The 20,804-nt window shown below is 40.0% G+C and overlaps 1 long non-coding RNA gene across 1 annotated transcript; it reads left to right on the top strand.

Moving 5' to 3' along the window:
- The first annotated feature begins 6,736 nt into the window (after positions 1-6,736).
- Positions 6,737-12,498, top strand: LOC142170532 (uncharacterized). Its single transcript, XR_012699762.1, has 2 exons — positions 6,737-7,276; positions 12,271-12,498. It is a non-coding gene; the product is annotated as an uncharacterized LOC142170532 (long non-coding RNA).
- Positions 12,499-20,804: the final 8,306 nt, after the last annotated feature.

Below are 20,804 nucleotides of genomic sequence, written 5' to 3'. Positions count from 1 at the left end.
TTTTAGTCTAGATGCAATTTTGAAATATTTGAACACAAATTAGATCCTATTTTGCTCCTAAGTTGTATACCAGATATTTACATCACACAGGCCAAGTGTTAATGTCGCAAATATCTGATGCAAAAAACTCATAATTTCAATTAAAGCGATATGGCTAATGGATCTCTCCGGTCTACGAGGCCTCCTCGCCTCCCTGTCCTCTCTTTCTTGACCTCGCCTGCCCTTTCTCTCTCCTAGCCTCGTCTGTCCTCTCTTTCCTGATCCCACATGCTCTCTATCCGGCGAGCGATCCCTATCACCTGCTGAAATGAAACATTCGACTCCAACTCCCGAGCCATGATGAACCAAATATCATGCCTGAGCCCCTTAATGAACCTACGGACCCGCTCCCTAACTGTAGCGACCAAGGCAGGTGCATGTCTAGCCAAATCATTGAATCTAATGGCATACTCCGATACTGACATAGTGCCCTAGCGCAGCTGCTCAAACTTCGCGCGCCATGCGTCCCGAAGGGACTGAGGTACAAACTCTCTCAAGAACATCTCTGAAAAATTAACCCATGTAAGTGAAACTGCATCGGCCGCGCTACCTAACTCATATGCCCGCCACCACTGATAAGCCGCTCCCTTAAGCTGGAACGTAGTAAAAGCAACCACACTCGTCTCCACAATACCCATAGTGCGGAGAATGCGATGACACTCCTCTAAAGCCAAACCACTGAATGTAGGAGGGTCATATTTCATGAACCTTGCAAGTCTAAGCTGCTCTTCCTCCGATGTGGTTGCCCTGACCACAAGCTGAACTGGAACCACAAGCTGTGTCGCCATGATACCTAGAACCTGACTAACGTGAACTTTCTGTTCTGGAGTGTGGGCGGCGGGAGTCTGAGTTCTTCCCCCGGTCTATGAAGTAGATGGAGCAACCGGAATCAACCCCACCTGAGCCAATGTACCAAACATGCTTAGGAACTGTGCCAAAGTCTCCTAAAGTCCGGGGGGAACAGCAGGCGCCTTCGGTACCTGCCCCCAACTGGAGCTACTGGCGGCTTCTCAACTACTGCTCTAGTAGGTGATCTAGCTGCGACACGTGCTCCTCGTCGGCCTCTGCCTCTGGCGACACCTGCTCCGAGAGCAGCATCGTCGGTAATTGTAGCTCGTGTCCTCACCATCTGTGATATAATAGAATGATAAAAGCTTAAATTCCGAGATCAGCAGACTCGCATGATAGGAATGAAAGGAGTGAAACTGTCCTAATAGTTCTGTAGCCTCTCGAAGATAAGTTCACCATAAAGTTAGATAGGTATTCTTGCCTCAAGGCTCCTTATCAAGAGGCTTACACCTTTCAGTATGCACATGATCTGCTAAAGACCTCACATTTACTTATCATAAGCATGATGAAAAGTTGAGTTCCTCTGACTCAACTCTTCCATAGCCACATTCAATCTCTTACCAACTATATTTCTGGATGTAGGCATCATCGTATTGTGAATAAAATAGAGTGTAGGAAACCTAGTCCTTGCAACTGAGCTCTACCACACGATCTAGAGTAAGAAGAAAGAGTGATAATCCTAAATGCCCCGTAGCCTCTTGCTTATAAGTGTGGTGCACGACACACCCATAAACAAGACTCTGCTAGACACGGCTTGTAGACTCCCTAGGACAGAACTGCTCCGATACCACTTTTTTAATGACCCAAACCGATGGGCCGCGACCGGCACCCAGTACCTTACTCAACTGGATATCTACGTAACATATATTTTGTATCATGCTATCATGGGTAAATGAGCCAGAGAGGCTATCGTGAGATAAGTAGAATAAAACATGGAGAAATACTCGACATTCGACGATCCAACATGTAATCCAAACTTATACATATGACGTACGGGCCTATAAGTCCGACATGATCCTTTATATACTCAAAACATAGGCCGACAAAGCCATACAAAAATCCGTGGACATGACATCTGTCTACAAGCCTCTAATAATACGTAACATTGTAAAGGTCGGGACAGAGCGCTACCAAACCAATCAATGCATATACTAATCATGCTGACCAAACAAGCAACTCCGAAGCAAATGGAGCGCATCAATATCTTCCGCTGAGCTGATAGCCTACTTGGAGGGCTCTCGGCCTGTCTATCGGGACCTGCGGGCATGAAATGCAGCGTCCCCAGGCAAAAGGGACGTGAGTACGAATAATGTATCGAGTATGTAAGGCACATAAATAAGTAATAATAGACATGGAAGAAATATAGAGTAAATAACTCAACCTGTAAGTCCGAAAAACTTTGTAAATCATGAAATACTTATAGTGTCATGCATATGCATATGAATGTCATATCGTGCATAGATACATGTTTCATAACATCATTAGCCTCTGAGGGCATCCCATCATATCATCTCGGCCACTTTGGGCAAAATCATCAACGTATACCAGCTAATCAGGTGGTGGTGCGTATATAATGTTGTAACCTTTTCCCATATCCCATATACATATAAAATACATATATAGTATATAATACCATCTGGTCATGGGTCAATGTACATGAATGCAATGCATGAGAAGTACGTTAATAAAATCTTTCGGAATGTCATAAGACCATTATGTCTTTGAGTAATATCATGAATTAAACTTTTTCAACTTACGTATTTTTCTGGGACCCATGAACAGAGGATAAAATAATAGGACACATGGGAATTCAAGAATGTAGGCCTTTTTAATACTTCTATGAATAGAGTCATTTATGGAAGTTGTGCATTTGCTCGTTTTGTTTGTGTAGTATGGATCATGTCAAAAGAAAGAAGGGATAGCCTTAACATACCTGAGGCAATTCTCTTGACAATCCTTCTAACACACGTTAATTGTGACAACACGTAATGGCAGATCGGAGTAGAGGAAAATCTGTATGATATTCTTGAGAAATATTGCACCGTACTCCCTTAATATTACAAAATCTCAAGTTGCTAAGGTGATAAGAAATCTTGCAAATCATGTTGAAGCATTTTTGTGTCACGTTAATTAAACCCTTTGCAAAACACCTTGTTTGCTGAAGTATTTCCATCTATGACTTAGTAAGTGTGACTTTCATTTGGTGAGGTTTTTTGTTACAAACTGTTTTTGGTTAGGAACACTTTGAGTCATTTGTCTCACTTTAGATGGCTTTATTGTTCATTTCCTTACAATTCAATCCAAAACAAAGTTGATCCTAAAGTTTGGCAACAGTAAGAGAAATATTTATTTAGTCACTAGGCGTTGGGAAGCCTTTTGTATTAGTGGGTGAGGTCCCCACTTGTAATGACTAAGTCACAAGATTCCTCCAAATGTGACACCTTGTAGTAATGACTAATGAGTCATTAATTTGAATTGGAGGGGCTGCCACATCAGGGATTTAAACTTATCCAAAATTTCACCCCTTTTCCTTAATCAACTTATTAATCCCCCACCAATCCAATAATTAATCAATTACCGACATAGTTAAGAATTATCTCAAGTTACTTAAAATACTACTCACTTTTATTCACCTTACTATCATGGTTATGTGGTACCTTGTATGGTACTAGTCCATAAGTACCAGGTATTTTAGCTCAGGCCGTATTTTATCCCAAAATATCAAACTTCGATGAAAATTCACTTTCTTCGATTTGCTTACCCTCTCACCTTTACGAATTTACTCATCACCTGTTTGAAATAGCATAATGCTTGTAATCTCCAAATAATATTGTCCTTGAACTGACGTCGATTATCTTACGATAAATTTCATGTATAATATTACAACGTGTAACATCGTCGTAATATAATACCGCAGAGCATAACGTCATCGTAATATAATAATGCAGGGTGTAACATCATCGTAATATAATATTGCAGGGCGTAATATCGACCTGATACCGCGGGCTTTGGAACATTCGTCCTCGAACGTTGACTGATGCACTTATTATTCTCATAACCCATAGCTCTTGCGAATACTTTAATATTATCCTTTCCATTTAGGAAACTAGTCTTTGAATAAATCCCAAGGCCTGGGCATTCCCCCTTTTAAGCCTCTTTTCACACCACGACTTGTAGTCAGAATACTTCTAATCTCGTAACCGTTGCCATCTTCTATCATGTAGACTGTACGAATCTAAACTTATATGTGTGCCTATGCGATGCTTCTTTCCCCTTTCCTCCAACTCTTAGCCAATCTCTAGGCCTCACTTTGTGAACATATACAAAATTATGTCAAGCTGTCCCTCTGGGCGTCATTAGCTTTACTACATCTAAGTAGGCCATATTATACCATAACTCATGCATCGATTCATCATTACTGAGGTCTGTGACCAAACTCCAGGTTACTCTCGTTGCTTATCCTATATGCATAAAGTGAAGTCTTCTAACACTTCTTCATTACTGTTCATCTTAAGGCTGATGGCCTAATCTTATCTCGTACTTTGTATCTTTTATCCATCCATTGTCGATTCACCTCAATGTTGATCTACAATCTTCCATTGATAACTTGAAACTTCTTACATAATATATTGCCACTAGGGCTTACGTTGCATTATGGAATATTTGAAGTGATTTTTCTGATCCACCTGGATGATACGATATTATACTTCCATAACCATATTTCATAGCATCCCAATGTGACTTACCTTACGTGGCTATTTTAATCCTGTCCAATTCATAAAATCTCTTTCTTTTTTTTTTCTTTTTTCCGTCAGACCATTACTCAATCGAAGGCCCAAACGTCGTCATTTATCTATCATAATCACACCCCCATTCTACAACATTCCATCTCTTCTAAATGTTATTAGTCTTAGGCTCATTTGAGTTCATTCAGGCTATAGTGAGCTTTGTATAACTTAGAGAAACCGTCTACTCTTCTTGTTTTCATGGGCTTAATCCTAAGGACTTATCCATTTTCTTATCTTCTAACTCGCCCGTTCTTATCCTTACTCCTGTCTTCTAGAACCTTATCGCTCTATCATACTTTAGCTTTCAACCTTCCTTCAACTTGCTTGTACCATAGATCTCCTCGTGTTATTTTAGAACATCAAGAGAGACATCACATCGTCTCTAACTCATCTTTACCTTCTTAACTAGATCTCTCGATATTTAAAAACCATAGGTTGGAAGATATGCCACTGATGACGCTGCTATCATTCTTGGACACTGAATCCTAGTGTTTCTAGCCTTTTGTCCAAAGTGGACAATTCACAACCTTCTGCATTTGAGTATCTCGTACGTTGTTCACCTTTACTTTACTTGCCTTAAAAATCTTATATCACATTTACGTACGTATTTCTCTTGCCTTGGGCGATTCTTGGAGGGTTTCAAGAGGGGGTTCTCATCATCAACGATAAGGTAAGCTATTCCCCCTATCTTGAGTTAAATACATTGATTATGTACGGATTTGAGCATGAGATTTGTAGAAACTTGGGGTTTGAGGGAAAACCTAGAAATTAATATTCTTGGATTTTGACCTAGATTTTGGGTATGAAATTATGAGAAAATCATATAGTTGAGTTCGTGAGTTCATGGGTAAAGTTTATATTCAAAAAATTTAGGAATCCGGTCACGTGGGCCTGAGGGCAATTTTGTCAACTTTTCGATCAAGGTTAGGAATTGCTATAAATTGGATTGTAATGAGTAATTGAACATGTATGAATGGATTTGCATAATTATTGGCTAGTTTTAGAGCATTGTGCATCGATTTGAGTCTTCAGAAGGGCGTGGAATGCCGGTTATAGATCTTCGGAGCGAGGTGAGTCTCCTTTCTAACCTTGTAAGAGGGAATTGTCCCCATAAGTGAGTTACTTGGTTGTGTGCTCCTATTTGTGGGGGCTACGTACGCATGAGGTGACGAGAGTCCGTGCGTAGATACTATTATGCTATTTCCGGGTAGTCTAGGACCCAAAAGCATGTTGTACTTGGAAAAATTTGTAATCTTATTGGCGGTTTAAATTTCTTAAATTCTATCGAATTGGTAAATGAATTTCTAAAATGATTAAACTTCATTTTTCTTAAATCGTTAAAGAAGGAGAATTTGGATTTTTCTTGGATAGTTGTGTTACACCCCATATTTTCGTACATGAAAATACGCCATAAATAAATTAATGAGAGCCCAGAAGTGAGATGTCACATTCCGCAGTACTACATTACGATGATGTTGCCCCCTGTAGTACTATACGTGGAATTTTTTGTAAGGTAATTGACATCAGTCCAAGGAAAAGATTATTCGAAGATTATAAGGATTATGCTATTTCAAACAAGTAATAAGTAAATCCGTGAAGGTGAGAGGGGAAGCAATTCAAAGGAAACGAATATTCGTCCAAGTTTGGCATTTGGGATAAAATACGGGTCGAGCGGTATTTCGAGCGATAATACCCGATAATTATAAACTAGTACCATGCAAGGTACCATATGACCACGGTAGTATAAGGTATAAAGTATATAGAAAGTATATTAAAAATAAGTAAAATTTTAAGTAATTTGATGTAAATTTTAAATTATCGGGTAATTGGTTAATTACCGAGTAGCGGGGTATTATTAAATTAAATTAATTAAAAATTTTGGATGAATACTAAGGTGAGAACGTGGCAGCCCCCATTCCAAGAATTGGTGACTCTTATATTAGAAATTGAAAGGTGGCACAATAGTAGATCTTGTGGCTTAGTCATTGGAATGTGGGGCCACTCCATTTAAGGCATAAAACCTCTCAAATAGAGGTCTTATATGAAAGTGATAGGCAATAGATAGCTTCAGCAAGAGAAGTTAAATAACATTGTGATCAAATTCATTAAGAGAAATGGATTAAAAAAAATTGGACAAGGTAAGCTTACTTCAAGCATGTGCAGGTTTCTCTTTGTTACATATCGGTAAAGAGATACACTGCTTGTGTATACAAAATGATTTTATAGGTAATGTGTATGTATTTACCACTCTTAAAAGCATGTACAGTAAGTGTGGGAACTTAGAAAAATGTGTAGAAGATTTTCCAAAGATTTGAAGGCAAATCATTAACTTCTTGGAATTCCATGTTCACCGTATTTGCCATATATGGACTTAGCACAAAGCAATTTCAGTCTTTCATAAAATGAGACAAGCACACGTCCAACCAGATGCAATAACTTTTATAGCTCTTCTATCAAGTTGTAAACATTCTGGTTTGCTCGAAAAAGGTTGGAAATATTTTGATCATACGAAGACGGATTTTTTTCCTACTCCGATCTTGCCATTACGTGTTCTTCGCAAAAGACGTGTGTTAGAGGGATTGTCAAGAAAATCGACTCAGGTATGTTAAGGCTAAGCTCTTCTTTCATTTGGCATGATCTCGTCATTACATTCATATCCCGGAATTTACGTATATTTTGCTAGTTTCGCAAATTGTGTATATTTTCCTAGTATTGTAAGTTATAATATTCTCCTTATCGGGACTTCATATTCAGTTGAGTATTTCCTTCTTCTAGTCAAGAGAGTAGAGAAGTTACATATATATAGTATTAAAAGTATTTTCATTACCATCGAGCTATAATCGATGGATAGGCCCCTATTGGGCAACCGCTGATCAGATAATAAGTTATATACCGATCCTACTATGGCCAAGTGCTTATGAGCGAGACCAGTTAGTCGAGATACAGAGCCTAGTATGGACGAGCGCGTATGGGAAAGCCTACTACGATAGAGCAGTTATATATATACCGAGCCTACTGTGGCCGAGCGCGTATGAGCGAGCCCAGCATGGTCGAGATACAGTGCCTAGTATGTACGAGCGCTTATGAACGAGCCTACTACGGCAGAGCAGATATATATGTATATTGAGCCTTATAGGGACGAACAACTATTTTACTTAATGTATTGAGAGAATTGAGTTAGTATCAACAGGGAAGCATATCTTCAGATTATCTTTGACTTCCAGCTACTTGCAGTTATTATATTATCAGTTCAGTTTCAGCTTTTAGTATATTGCCTTACATACTTAGTAAATTATTTCGTACTGACGTCCCTTTTCTGGAGGGGGCATTTCATTTCATGCGTGTAGGTTCAGACAAACAGACGGGTAGACCTCCTCATTAAGTGTTGCCCGAGTTCAGCTTGATCGGTAAGCTCCATGCCTTTCGGAGTTGCCGGGTCTAGAGCCTTATGTACATCTTGTATATATATGTATATATGTTATGAGTAGGCTGGGAAGCTGTTCGATCATATTATACCATCAGTAGAGGCTTGTAGACATATCTTGTCAGTAGTGCAATATGATGGGCTTGCAGGCCTTGTATGTATATTTGGTTGGTTTGTCAGCTGTAATAGTTATGATGGCCTTGTCGGCCCAGTTATATATTGACATTTAGTCAGCATTCGTAGTTATCTTGCAATGTGGCCCATGGCCAAAGTATGACATCATATGTTCAAAGTCCCTTAGTTGCATGTTAGTACACAAGGATAGGAGAGGTACTGGGTGCCAGTCTGCCAAAGATGACAATACTACAAAATTTAGGCACTAGGTGCCAGTCTTGCCCCCGGGTTTGGGGCATGACAAAAGTGGTATCAGAGCAGTTCTGTCCTAGGGAGTCTACAAGTCATGTCTAGTAGAGTCTTTTTTATGGGTGTGTCGTGCACCACACTTATGAGCAGGAGGCTACAGGGCATTTAGGACTGTCACTCTTTCTTATTACTCTAGATCGTATGGTAGAGCTCAGTTGTATGAATTCAAATTCCTAACTTCTATTTTACTCGTAATAAGACGATACCTACATCCACAAAGACTGTTGGTAAAAGATATGGCTATGGAAGAGTTGAGTCAGAGGAACTCGACTTTGCATCATGCTTATGATGAGTAATTGTGAGGTCTTCAGCAGATCATGTGCGTACTAAAAGGTGTAAGCCTCTTGATAAGGAACCTTAAGGCAAGAATATTTATCCACCTTTATGGTGAAAGACAACCGCTCTCAAGAAGTAAAAGAAGCAAGGTGAAGAATGGTATGAGGCACCCAGTTAATGAAGATTATCAGTATTATAGTTCCGGCAGAAAAATATAAGCATTAAGAGTTACCCTCAATAGTAATAGAGATATGTACAATTGGCCGTACTTATCTCAATTATGCCCTATGGGGGCTAACATGTATAGTTTAAGAAAAGGACGGGACATTAGGACCTGGCTGGCATTATATTAAACCAAAATGGTGAATGAATTGTTTGTGTTAGTTGACATTTCTGAAGGATATTGCAAATGTGCGAGTAAATCTCCTTATGAGACACCCAGATGGTACACTTTAAAATAGTGCAGCCAGATAGGAGTACTATAAAGACATGCACTATAATCCTTGAAGGGATACATATTAGCTTAGTGTGTCTCGCGTCCCTAGTAGAGCAAGGATGTTGGGCAACCCAAAGAGCCATTGGATGGAGCAAAGGGAAGCTAAAAACGAAAGAATGTCGTATTGAAGTTTTCACAAGAAAAGGGATATGCAGAAATATTAGCAAAGTAATGAAAAGAGAGATAAGGAAGCATTATGAATAAGGTATGATACATGGATGAAAATGGTAGAGTGTTACAGAACCTATAGTCAAATGAAGGAAGAGACGAAAGGTGATGGGCCTTAAGACAACGAAAGAGCATAGGCCATAAGGTTATATCCTCATTTGGAGAAATAAGTTCGTGACTCCAACGCGACAACCAGAGGGGAGAGTTAATCCCCATAGTGACAAAAATTAGTATGGATTGGTAAACAAGATAAACTAAATATGAATTAGGGACTGAACGATTGGAAAATACTCGGCATCATGGGAATTTCAGGTTTCATTCCGACGGAAATAGAATGGGCCACAGAAGAAGATTCACGATGAATTCAGAGAAAAGTCATTCAGGGAGAAGATTCCCTAGAGCAAGCAATGTGAGCAAAGTTAAGCTTCAGAGACTGTATGTGCCAATTACGCTATGTGTCACCCTCGTGAGTAAGGGAATTTGTCATACTTTTTACAGGAGAATTTCCGCAAGGCGAGTAAGGATCATTGATGTTGAGAAACGACGCCAAGAATGAAGAGGGAAAACATCTATAGGTAGATCCTCATGGCTTAAGCTTTTAGTACACCCCTAAAGGAGGGAATATGGAGTGATATGACATTAAGTCAGAAGTAAGTGGTTCTAGTGACTATGTAATTGTGAGCACGTGATTTTTGCCCTATATTAATTACTCCCATAAATTCAAAATAAAACAATTTCTTCCATTATTTATATTTTGTGAATTTTTTGTGGCATTTTCTGTTAATTGTTTGCATATTGCCTAGGCATGTTATTTTATTTAATTAATAGAAAATACAAAAATAGGCTGCATTTGCATTTAGGATTTAACTTTGCATCTTTAAGAATTAATTAGTAATTAGGTTGCTTTATAAAAATGAAAAATCACAAAAATAGTTTATTTTGCTTTTTAATTTTGATTTTTGAATTTTGGTAGTTTTTCTTTAATTTGGTATTTAATTAGTCGTGATAATTATTATTTAGAGATTAGTTAGTTCAATTTGATGGGATAATTTATTTAGGAATTAATTTAGGTTTGTGTTTAATTTTAATTATAATTTAAAAGAAATTAAAAAAAATTAATTTGAAAAGAAAGAAAAGAATTGAATAAGAAAGCCTGGTTCTGGGTTATTTTCGTTTTAAATTCCCTAGGCCCAAAAATTTTGCCCTGAAACCCGTCCCATGTCTGGACCAGAGCCGCCCCAATCCGTTCCGCCCCATCTAGCAACCAGACGACGTCGTTTCTTTAAAAACAAATCCAAGCCGTCGAGGTTTCCCAGATCCAACGGTGGAGAGGTTAGGATTTTCTGATATAAAAATGTCCTAACGCACCCCTACCCCCTCGGCTCGTCTCTCATCTCCCTCAAACCCTCAGAGACCCCAACCAGACGCCACCTCGAACCGCCGTGAGCCGCCTACCAGAAATCGCCTCCACCGGCGGCGTTGCTCCGACTAACACCATTTTTACACCATCGACTCTTCTCCTTCTCCTCTTTCCAAATCTCCAAATCCCCACTCTTGAATACCAGCCTAGCCTTTCGGATCTTCAATCGAAAGTTAGACCAGAACCCTAGTTTACCCAATCGACTCCAAAAATACACCACAGAACTACCACGTCCCTCTCATTCCAAATCCCTGAACACTCGCCTTCGAATCATCTTGGAACTTCTCGAATTTCATATCGAAATTTAACCCTAAATCCCAATGATCAAATCGGCGGGCCTGTTTGAAGATTCAAGATTGTAATAGACTTTATTCGTGTGTTTTCACATTGAGAACACACGATTAAGGTCTATTCCGGTCAAGAAATCGAAGATTCCGTCGAAGTTTTCAAGTTTGCATTTATCCAGTTTTAGGTACTGTTCCAGCCTTTCTCTCTTCTTTTATGACATCATTCTTCTTTTTCTTTGACTCATCTCGGCTGCATGTGCTGTTCTGTCTCCTCCCCTCATTTCTTCATGATGTGTTCACTTTTCTTTCATTTCTTTTCTTTTCTATTTGATTGATTAGTTTAGGGACAGGATAGTTTATGTGTTTAGTCAATTAGTTCGTTTATTCTTTTTCCTTTGTTTGAGCCTTATTTCAACAGTTTTTTTTGGTCTTTTAAGAATGTTGATTAGTCTATTAAGATATGGCCGTTTGGCCAAGATTGAATTCGAATTGTGGAATCACAAGGCCCAAGTGGGAAATGATTCGAATGGCTTTTGAGCCCAGGGCTGGTTCAATCTACTGGGTCAACTTGACCCGTATTTGGTTGGAGGGGTAATTTTTAGGGTCATAAGGGGGTAGTCTAGGAAATTGGCCTAGGGAATCTCATGGTAACTGAACTAGGAAGCTTACTAGAAGCTGGGGTGGGGGATGTTTGTGTTAATTAATAAATACATTAAGGGTAGTTCAGAAAAAAAGAAAAACTAGTCAAGGACTAAGTAGCAAAAACCAAAATTCACAAAGGGCCTGAGTGCAGAAACTATTTCCTTAAGGTTGCCCTACTTGCCTTGCCTATAAAGGCATATTTTCTTGCCTTTCAAGGCAGAGTTTAAGAGCTAAAATACAGAAAAATAAAGGCAGCTAAAAATTCACTGAAAATTACTGTTTTTATTGAAACTCTTCTGAATTTTGGAGGTTTTCAATTTCTGAATCAACTTCTGATCCATCTGGGTTTGAAAATGGTTTGAATTATAAGTTATGGCTAATTTCTGTTGCTGTTGGCCTACTGCTGCTGCTTCATCTTAGTTTCAGACTAATTTTTGGTCTATTTTGCTGTTATTCAGGTACACACTTCTGCATTTCACCTAATGTAAAGCTTGAGTTGGTATCGAAATGGGAATCTGGAGTTTCTGAGTAGTAGTCACAATTAGTTGTGTTCATAGCTTGGTTTACTTCGTTTACTTGTTTAATTCCTAGTTTTATGGTACATGACATTTTGTTAGCTATTGACAGCTACTATGTTGTAGGCTATGTTTGGTTTGAAATGAGGGATAAGGGTTTATTTGATCTTGCACTTGATGAGTTAAATTGGATGACTGATGTCCTATCTGCATCTTTTATAGAGTTTCACTTATTGTCTTTCTAACTTTGAATAGGTGATTAGCAATTGGGATTCTGAACATTATATGCTATCTTGTCGTTTTGTTCTTTCCTACATATAAAATCTCGAGTTTGAAACCCTTGGTGAATGACAGTTAATTTTGTTAGATGGAATTATGTATAATGAGATGTTGGTTCAAATGCATGTTTCATGGTTGTGATTTGAATTGCAATGTTAGACCCTTCCTGATGTTGGTTTAGCAAACCTGAGTTTATTCTCCATTGTTCATTTCAGATCTGTTTTTTGCATAGATTAACATATAGTACAGTTCTGCCTTTGCTAATGAATGAGCATCTTTAATCTTGAAAAGATTTTGAATAGGGTTTAAGCTTGGCTTTCGGATTTTTGATTTTAGCTTTGTCCAATTTTTAGATTGAAGTATGAGTTCCGGTAGGAGTATAGAAAATCATATGTTTATCATATTCTATCACTATGATGCTATGCATACTGTAGATTGAGAGTAATAATGAATTCTAGATAAAAAAAAAAAGGACTACCGTTTGATTGTATTTTCGCATAGGAATCAATTGGCATTAAATATGTCATGGTATTTGTGAAAAAGAGGATCAACATTTGCTTTGACTCTCAGGCAACAATGTGACTTGCAACCTCAAACTCGAACAACTTACGCTTTGCACCATGTGGAGACTCGATCTCGAGTCTCTAAGTCTGTTGGAGCCAGTTTATCCCCAGTCTGGGCTCTCATTTGGGCCCAACGTGATTCTACTATAAAATTGTCAATCTGGGGCAGCCTTGCATTCGTAGGTTATGGGGCCTCACGCCCAACCCAAGTAGTCTTTAAATAATCAGCCTCTCCTTCTTGTGGCAATGTCATTTTTAGTTAGCTTAGGCAGTAACAGAATCCCAACTCCATTAATGTTCGGATAATTAAAATTCTTCGAATAGTGGAGGTGAGCCATATTAGATAACACAAATAATTTATGGCCCTCATCAGTTAGTTTAGAAACCTTTTGGAATAAATCGAGGCGTGCCGTGCCAAACAAAATCTCAATTGCATGGCCCTCGCTTAGTTAATTTTGTTTTACCCTTAGAAATTGAGGCGCGCCATTTTGCAAAGTTCCATGGCCCTTGCAAAGTTAAAAACGCGTAGTTGCTTTAGGCGCGTTGTTTCAATAATTTACCTTTCTAAACTCGGGTGCACATTTATGCGACCCAAATCCAAATCTCAACAATATTAGATGAAATGTGTCAAGGATCGCGGGTGAATTTATGTGATGCAGTTGAAGACATGTTTTGAATAACGTTGAAATTTTCCCTAAAAGATATAATTGGATAAAAGTGGTTAAAGAGTTAAATTGTACCATAGGTTAAAACATGTACTAAAATCAGATAATAGGCCAATTATAACAGTTGAGCGACCGTGCTAGAACCACGGAACTCGGGAATGACTAACACCTTTTTCCGAGTTAACTGAATTCCTTACCCGGATTTCTGTGTTCGCGGACTGTAATACAGAGTCAATCTTTCCTCGATTTGGGATTTGAACCGGTGACTTGGGACATCATAAATTATCCCAAGTGGTGACTCTGATTTTAAATAAAATAATCCCGTTTCGATTGTCACTTTAAGTTGGAAAAAACTCCCTTATATACACCCTTCTCGGGAGGTGTAGGTAAAAAGGAGGTGTGACAGCTCTGGCGACTCTGCTGGGGATCGAACCCAGAATCTCTGGTTCAGGGTTCAGAATTTGAGCTTAGATAAATTTTTATATCTGGCTTTATCTGATTTTGCTACGTTTGGGCCTAATGTGCTAAGTGATGCTTTTACTGCTTTGATATTATTTGAACTGTATATAAACTGCTACGAAACCCTTCTCTTCTCCCTCTTGAGGAGTGCACGCTGGTCGTGACTTCTTTCTGTTAGTGTCAAATCCCAAATAGAACGAGGTTCGGACAAGTTGCAAATCGGAATGATCTTTTGGTTACCGGTACGTAGCCCCCCCTCGGCTCGAGTTGTCCGCTCGGGTAAGCCAAGTTTAGAACAAATAAAGCCAGGTTTTTAAACCTAGTATAACAATACCTCATGCCGGATCCCTAGTAGGAATGTTTGTTTGCATCATGTGCATTTTGACTTTGGAGACTCAACATAGGGGTTGGGTCTGTCTAGCACAGGTGCACCCAAAATAAAAGACCATCCTGATGCATCTTACTGCTACTTGCGCATTTATTTGCTTCGAATTTGCATGCTGACCGGCTTTTGAATGAAAGGAGAGAATTTCGAAAAGAAATAGCAGGGTAGAGGGTTAAGGGAGTGAATCACCTGTTTTAAGAAAAACCAGTGTCCAAATAGCACTAAAACTCTGCCGAATTTTTGAAAAAAATAGAAAACAAATTGAAAAATGAGAAAGGAGTTTTGTTTTCAAAAATAGTTCATTTTATTTGCTCGAACTACGCCAGTCTGATTCCCACCGGATGTGGGATACGTAGGCAACCCCCATCGGGTTCAACTTCCTTTTTTGCAAAAATAGCCCAAAAGAACAAAAAATTTACTTTTATTTGAAAATAGTTAGGGTGGTGCCATTCTTGTCAGAAATAGCCGAATCTCCCTAAAAGGGCGCTGGAAGGCTGCTTTTGCAAGAACAACCGCCTGTGGTCATTTTTCAAGGTTTTCACCGGTTAGCCAACGCAGCCTTAAAATCTTCGTCTCCGAGGTGCTGAAAGCCGTACTTGCAAAATCGGATTTTACTTTTAAATGAAAAAAAAGAGAAAAAAGTGTCAATTTTGTCTTTGAGTCAAATAAGTCTTGATTTTTGCTTAATCACCCTAATAAATGTGCAGAATGAGCACGAGTCCAAGTTTGCCGATAACAGTTATGAACAAGATCCCTTTGGAGTTGCATATGTGATGGGAGGATCTGAGAAAATCGGAGCAAGATAAAGTCAATCTACATTTGGGAGGTCTCACGGGGTTGTTAAAAATCAGACCTAGGGGAGATATCATAAAGGCTTTGGTTACGTTTTGGGACCCGACCCATAACGTATTTTACTTCTCAGATTTTGAACTCACTCCGACTTTGGAAGAGACAACAGGTTATATGGGAAGTACTGAAGGGCTGAGACATAAGTATCTGATCGCTCCAAGAGCCGTTAACTCTCACAAATTCATGGATTTATTAAAGATAAGCAAGGGAGTCCCGTACTCCGAGTTGGAGGGTGGTTTTTCCACTCTACACTTTATATATCAGAGGTACGGGCATGTAGGAGGGTTCAACGATCCGGAAAATGGGGTTTGTAGCAAAGGAAACCGAACAAAATGGGATGAGCATAGGCGTTTCGCCTTCATGGTAGCTTTCCTAGGCCTTGTGGTGTTTCCCCGAAAAGAGGAATATTGATTTGCGGGTGGCTGGAGTCGTCAAGGTCCTGATTACCAATGCCAAGAGCATTCCTATCTCTATGATAGTGTCTGTGATATACCAGGCTCTCACAACATGTAAAGCTGGGGAAGATTTCTTCGAGGGATGCAATTTGCTATTACAGATGTGGATGATTGAGCACCTGTGTCATCGCCCTCAATATGAGTTATGGATCTATAAAGAAAAGTTGCATTGAAGGGTTCAAGCTGCCAGAGGGGTTTGGAGATTGGGTATCCCGCCTTCATTCCATTACTGCGGGACAAATAGAATGGACGTTGGATTGGCTTCCTGTTGAAGAAATTGTGTATATGTCCGCCACTGGTCCTTACTTCCTCCTGATGGGTCTGTGAGGTATTCAACCTTACGCTCCTTACCGGGCGATGAGACAGTTTGGAAGATGTCAGGTGATGCACCCAGATGAAGATCTTAGTGTTTATGCGGTCGAGGCTAGTTCTGACAGTCAATTTCATGAAGAAACAGTTCGATCTATTTGGAACGAATGCCAGTATTTGACAGTGAACACTTAAGTGCGTGACCTATATAGAGGCAAAGTCTCACCCGCCTACCTTGTCTGGTATAGAAAGAAGAACACTGCAAGGGCTGAACCAGAAAGACCAGTCAAAAAGCCTCACATTCAAGAATTTGTTGAGGCGTCGCAAGAACAGTAGGCTTGGTTGGCTAAGGAGAATGAGTACAGGGCCACAATAGGAAAATTGGAAAAGCAAGTCAGAGAACTTCAATTCGAGAATAGCTTACAAGTCGCGGCGGATGAAGGAGAAAAGAAAAAGCTAGCCAAAGAAAACGAGACCCTTCGAGCCCAAATTCAGAAAATGAAAATAGCGGTAGAAAACCCCGCCCGAAGTGCCAAAGATGAAAAACTCATAGATAACCTAAGGTAGAAAGTGAATGATTATAGTTTTGATTTGAACAAAGCGGAAAGTGAACTAGCCAAGGCTCAAATGCAATAGACTAAAAACGCAGATGAACGAGCACGCCTGATTAAGCAGTTGAAAGAAAGGTACGACAATAAGGTCGCAGGATTAAAGAAAAGGGTCATCACCACGGAAAACAAAATGATCAAACAGGAGAAAGACTTCAAGGTTGAAAGGGAACATTGTTATACAGCATTGGCACAATTAGAATAGATTTACAACAACTTCAGGAGCAAAATCATGCGGTCTAGCAAACTTTGGAAGCCAGGACCCAGCAGATCGGGCGTTTGTTGCAAGAAAAAGGTGTCATAAGAGAAAGAATTAGAACCATCGCTGATTACATTGTTGTAAAGTGCCAAGCCTGTGAGGATATGACTCGCACACCTTCTTTGCGACAGTGATGACATTTGTTAAATAGATAATGAGTGACTTGGATCGACTTCAAAGGGATCTTGCTTATAGGCCCGCGGCGAGACCGAATGATGTCCCACGGGCACCAAGAGCATTGATGTATTCATGATTTCCCATTTGAGTCTGTATTTCCTTTTCCGTTAGAGTCTGTCAGTTGTGTTGAGTCTGTATTTTCTTTCTGCTGAAATCTGTCATTTGTTTTCGAGTCTGTATTCTCTTCTGTTGGAGTATGATAGTTTATTTTTGGAGTCTGTATTTCGTCTTTTCATCTGCATCTGTTAGTTTCTCTTGGAGTCTGTTAATTTTGAGCCTTTATAATCAAGCATTTGCTTTTTATGAAAATTGAAAATCCCAAAAATATTTTATTTACTTTCACACTTATCTCCCAGAACTACGCTCGGTCTAATTCATGCGGGGTCATGATACGTAGGCAATCTCCATAGGATTTGACCATAAACAAAAGGAAAAAGAAAGGAAAAACAAGAGAGAAAAAGAAAAGAAAAGAGAGAAAAAATAAGAAAACTAAGAGAAAGAAGCAATGGCAAAACAAGAGGGAAATGGGAGGATGAAAACAAAGAAAAGCAAATGCCAGAATGAAAAAGAGAAAAAAGGGAGGAAGTTGCAAATGGAAAAGCCGAGATGACGTAAGCAGCCGATTAAATGCATAATAGAAATGGTTAAATGCTTAGGTGCATTCATATCTCAAAATGTGCGGTTACCAATTTGTTAAAGCCCTAATCACTAACAAGGTTGTTGTTGATGTATTGAGTCCAGGCAGGTGGTTAGTTGATTGGCATTCTGGAAACTCACTCAAACAATACCTGATCAAAAGAAAGGCTAAATATGGTCAACCAAGAAATGGAGGCAAGTATTGTCGACCCGTCAAAAGAGGTGGAAGAATTGGATGTTAATGCGATGAAGGAAGAGATGTATAAGTTAAAGCAGCAAATGGTTGAAATGTACCAGGCCTGGGCAAAGGGTCATCCACCACCGGTTTATCCCGCCGACCCTGCTTATATCTCACCATTGTCCCAACCTCAGGAACCTCCCACTGTGAACTCATCTTCAGCCTTTCCCCTCTACCAACAATGCCACAGCACCACTTCCCATACATCACAAGCTCCTCCACCCAGACAAGTCTCGTACCCTCCTCCACCAGTCACTCCCGCTTTTGTGGCACCTCCACCTGCTGCATTACATCGATCTTCTAGTGAACCTCTATTCCAAACTCACGACAACCAGTATTATCCCCCTGAACCCACCTTCAAATTTCTGGAACCATATTCCTATACCCCCCCATCTTGATCTCCTGGCAGAGCCCGAGAAGCCACCCAAAAATCCCAAACATGAGGAGATGATCAAAAAGGTCAAAAGCTTAGAACAATCATTTAAAGGTATGAGGGGGCTGGGAGGTCAAGTAAGTGTGGCCTATAAAGATTTATGTTTGTTCCCAGATGTTCAGTTACCAGAAGGGTTCAATATGCCTAAGTTTGATATGTACGACGGTCATGGCGTCCCAGTAGCACACTTAAGAGGATTTTGTAGCAAGATGAGAGGAGCAGGCGGAAGGGACGAATTGCTAATGACATATTTCAGCCAAAGTCTGAGTGGATCGACATTAGAATGGTATACTAGACAAGATCACAGCAGGTGGTACACATGGGACGATTTGGCCCAAGCCTTCACCTGCCATTTTCAGTACAATCTTGAAATTATCCCAGACCGTCTGTCATTAACAAAGATTGAGAAGAAGCCTGGTGAGAGTTTTAGGGAGTATGGATTCCGTTGGAGAGAGCAAGCAGCGAGGGTTGACCCTCCGATGAAAGAAAGTGAGATGGTTGATTATTTCTTGTAGGCTTTGGAACCCACTTATTTTGGTCATTTGGTATCAGTAGTGGGCAAGTCCTTTAATGAGATTGTAAAAATGGGAGGCATGGTTGAGGAGGGACTCAAGTCTAACATGATCATTAGTTATTCGGCAATCAAAGAGACCACCCAGGCCATTCAAAATGGTACTGGAGGTGTACTCGGGAAGAAGAAGAAAGAGGAAGTTGCGATAATTAAGTCGGGAGCTTGGGTTGGATCCAGGGGCCCCTCACGGTACTACAACCAGTCTCGACCCTACCCTCAAACTTACCCCCACACTCTCTATAGCCCACCACAACACTACTACCTACCGCCAGATCCCCATTTTTTCGTTCATCACGCACAAACCTATACCCAACCTCCCGCTCAAGCACAATGGCGTGCGCCAACTCCAAAAAATCCATACCCAACTCCACAAAATACCTATCCACCCCTAAGAGCATATAGAAATCCCCCTAGAACATGTTTTCGGCAAAATCAAGCCTTTAAGAATGAGAGGTTGCAGAAGTAGAAGACTTTCACTCCATTAAGAGAATCATATACTAGTCTATTCCACAGATTGAGACACTTGGGTATGTTGAATCTGATCGAGGCCAAACTGCCAAATCCCTCTCCCAGAAATCTTGACCGCTAGGTAAGTTGTGAGTATTGTTCAGGGGCCCCGGGACATGACACAGAGAAATGCTGGAAACTGAAAATAGCTATTCAAGAGCTCATTGATAATAATCGAATTGAGGTCCAAGCTCCGGAGGCACCCAATATCAACCAAAACCCATTGCTAGCCCATCATGAGACAAATATGATTGAGATAGTGCATAAGGGAGGGGAGCCTAAGAAGCCTTCGCAAAATGTCATGATGATTCGGGCTAGTGAAGCCAAGCCGTTTGAAAAGTCAACAAGTTAGAAGCCTATGATCAAGTTGAACGAGGCAAATAAAGAACCATCTGTGAGGGTCAAAAAGGGGTCCTCAAGAGACGTTGCAGGAAAACATAAAAGAGCGAAAGTGGTTGTGCCCGGAGTGACGAACAAGCCTGTGGTAATTATGAAGGATGCCCGCACAGATCCTGTCATTATCAAACCGGTAACTCAATTACTGATAGTCAACAACAAGGCAGTCCCATGGAATTATGAACGAGTGAGAGTGACTTACAAGGGGAAAGAGGTTAGAAAAGAAGTGTGTGAGATCCATGGTTTGACTCGATCGGGGAGATGCTTTTCCCCTAAGAGTTGAGAAAAGCTAAGACCTCCAAATAAAATCCAGTGTTGGTGAAGAAAGTTGTGACCGAGGAAGAAGCAGAGGAATTTTTGAGAAAGATGAAAGTGTAGGACTATTCCATTGTGGAGCAGTTAAGGAAGACACCGGCTCAGATCTCGCTATTGTCATTATTGATCCATTCAGACGAGAACCGTCGGGCTTTGATGAAGATCTTGAATGAGGCCCACGTTCCTGACAAAATCTCAGTAAACCACTTGGAAACGCTAGCTAACAAGATATTTGAGGTAAACATAGTCACTTTTTCTGATGATGAGTTGCCCGTGGAGGGTAACACAATAAAGCCTTTTATCTGACGGTGAAATGCGAAGATTCCATGGTTACTCGGGTACTGGTTAACAATGGGTCTAGTGCGAACATTTG

Source organism: Nicotiana tabacum, chromosome 16 (genome assembly GCF_000715075.1).
Source record: "Nicotiana tabacum cultivar K326 chromosome 16, ASM71507v2, whole genome shotgun sequence".
Taxonomy (NCBI): Eukaryota; Viridiplantae; Streptophyta; class Magnoliopsida; order Solanales; family Solanaceae; genus Nicotiana; species Nicotiana tabacum.
This window is presented reverse-complemented; position numbering and strand designations above follow the sequence as displayed.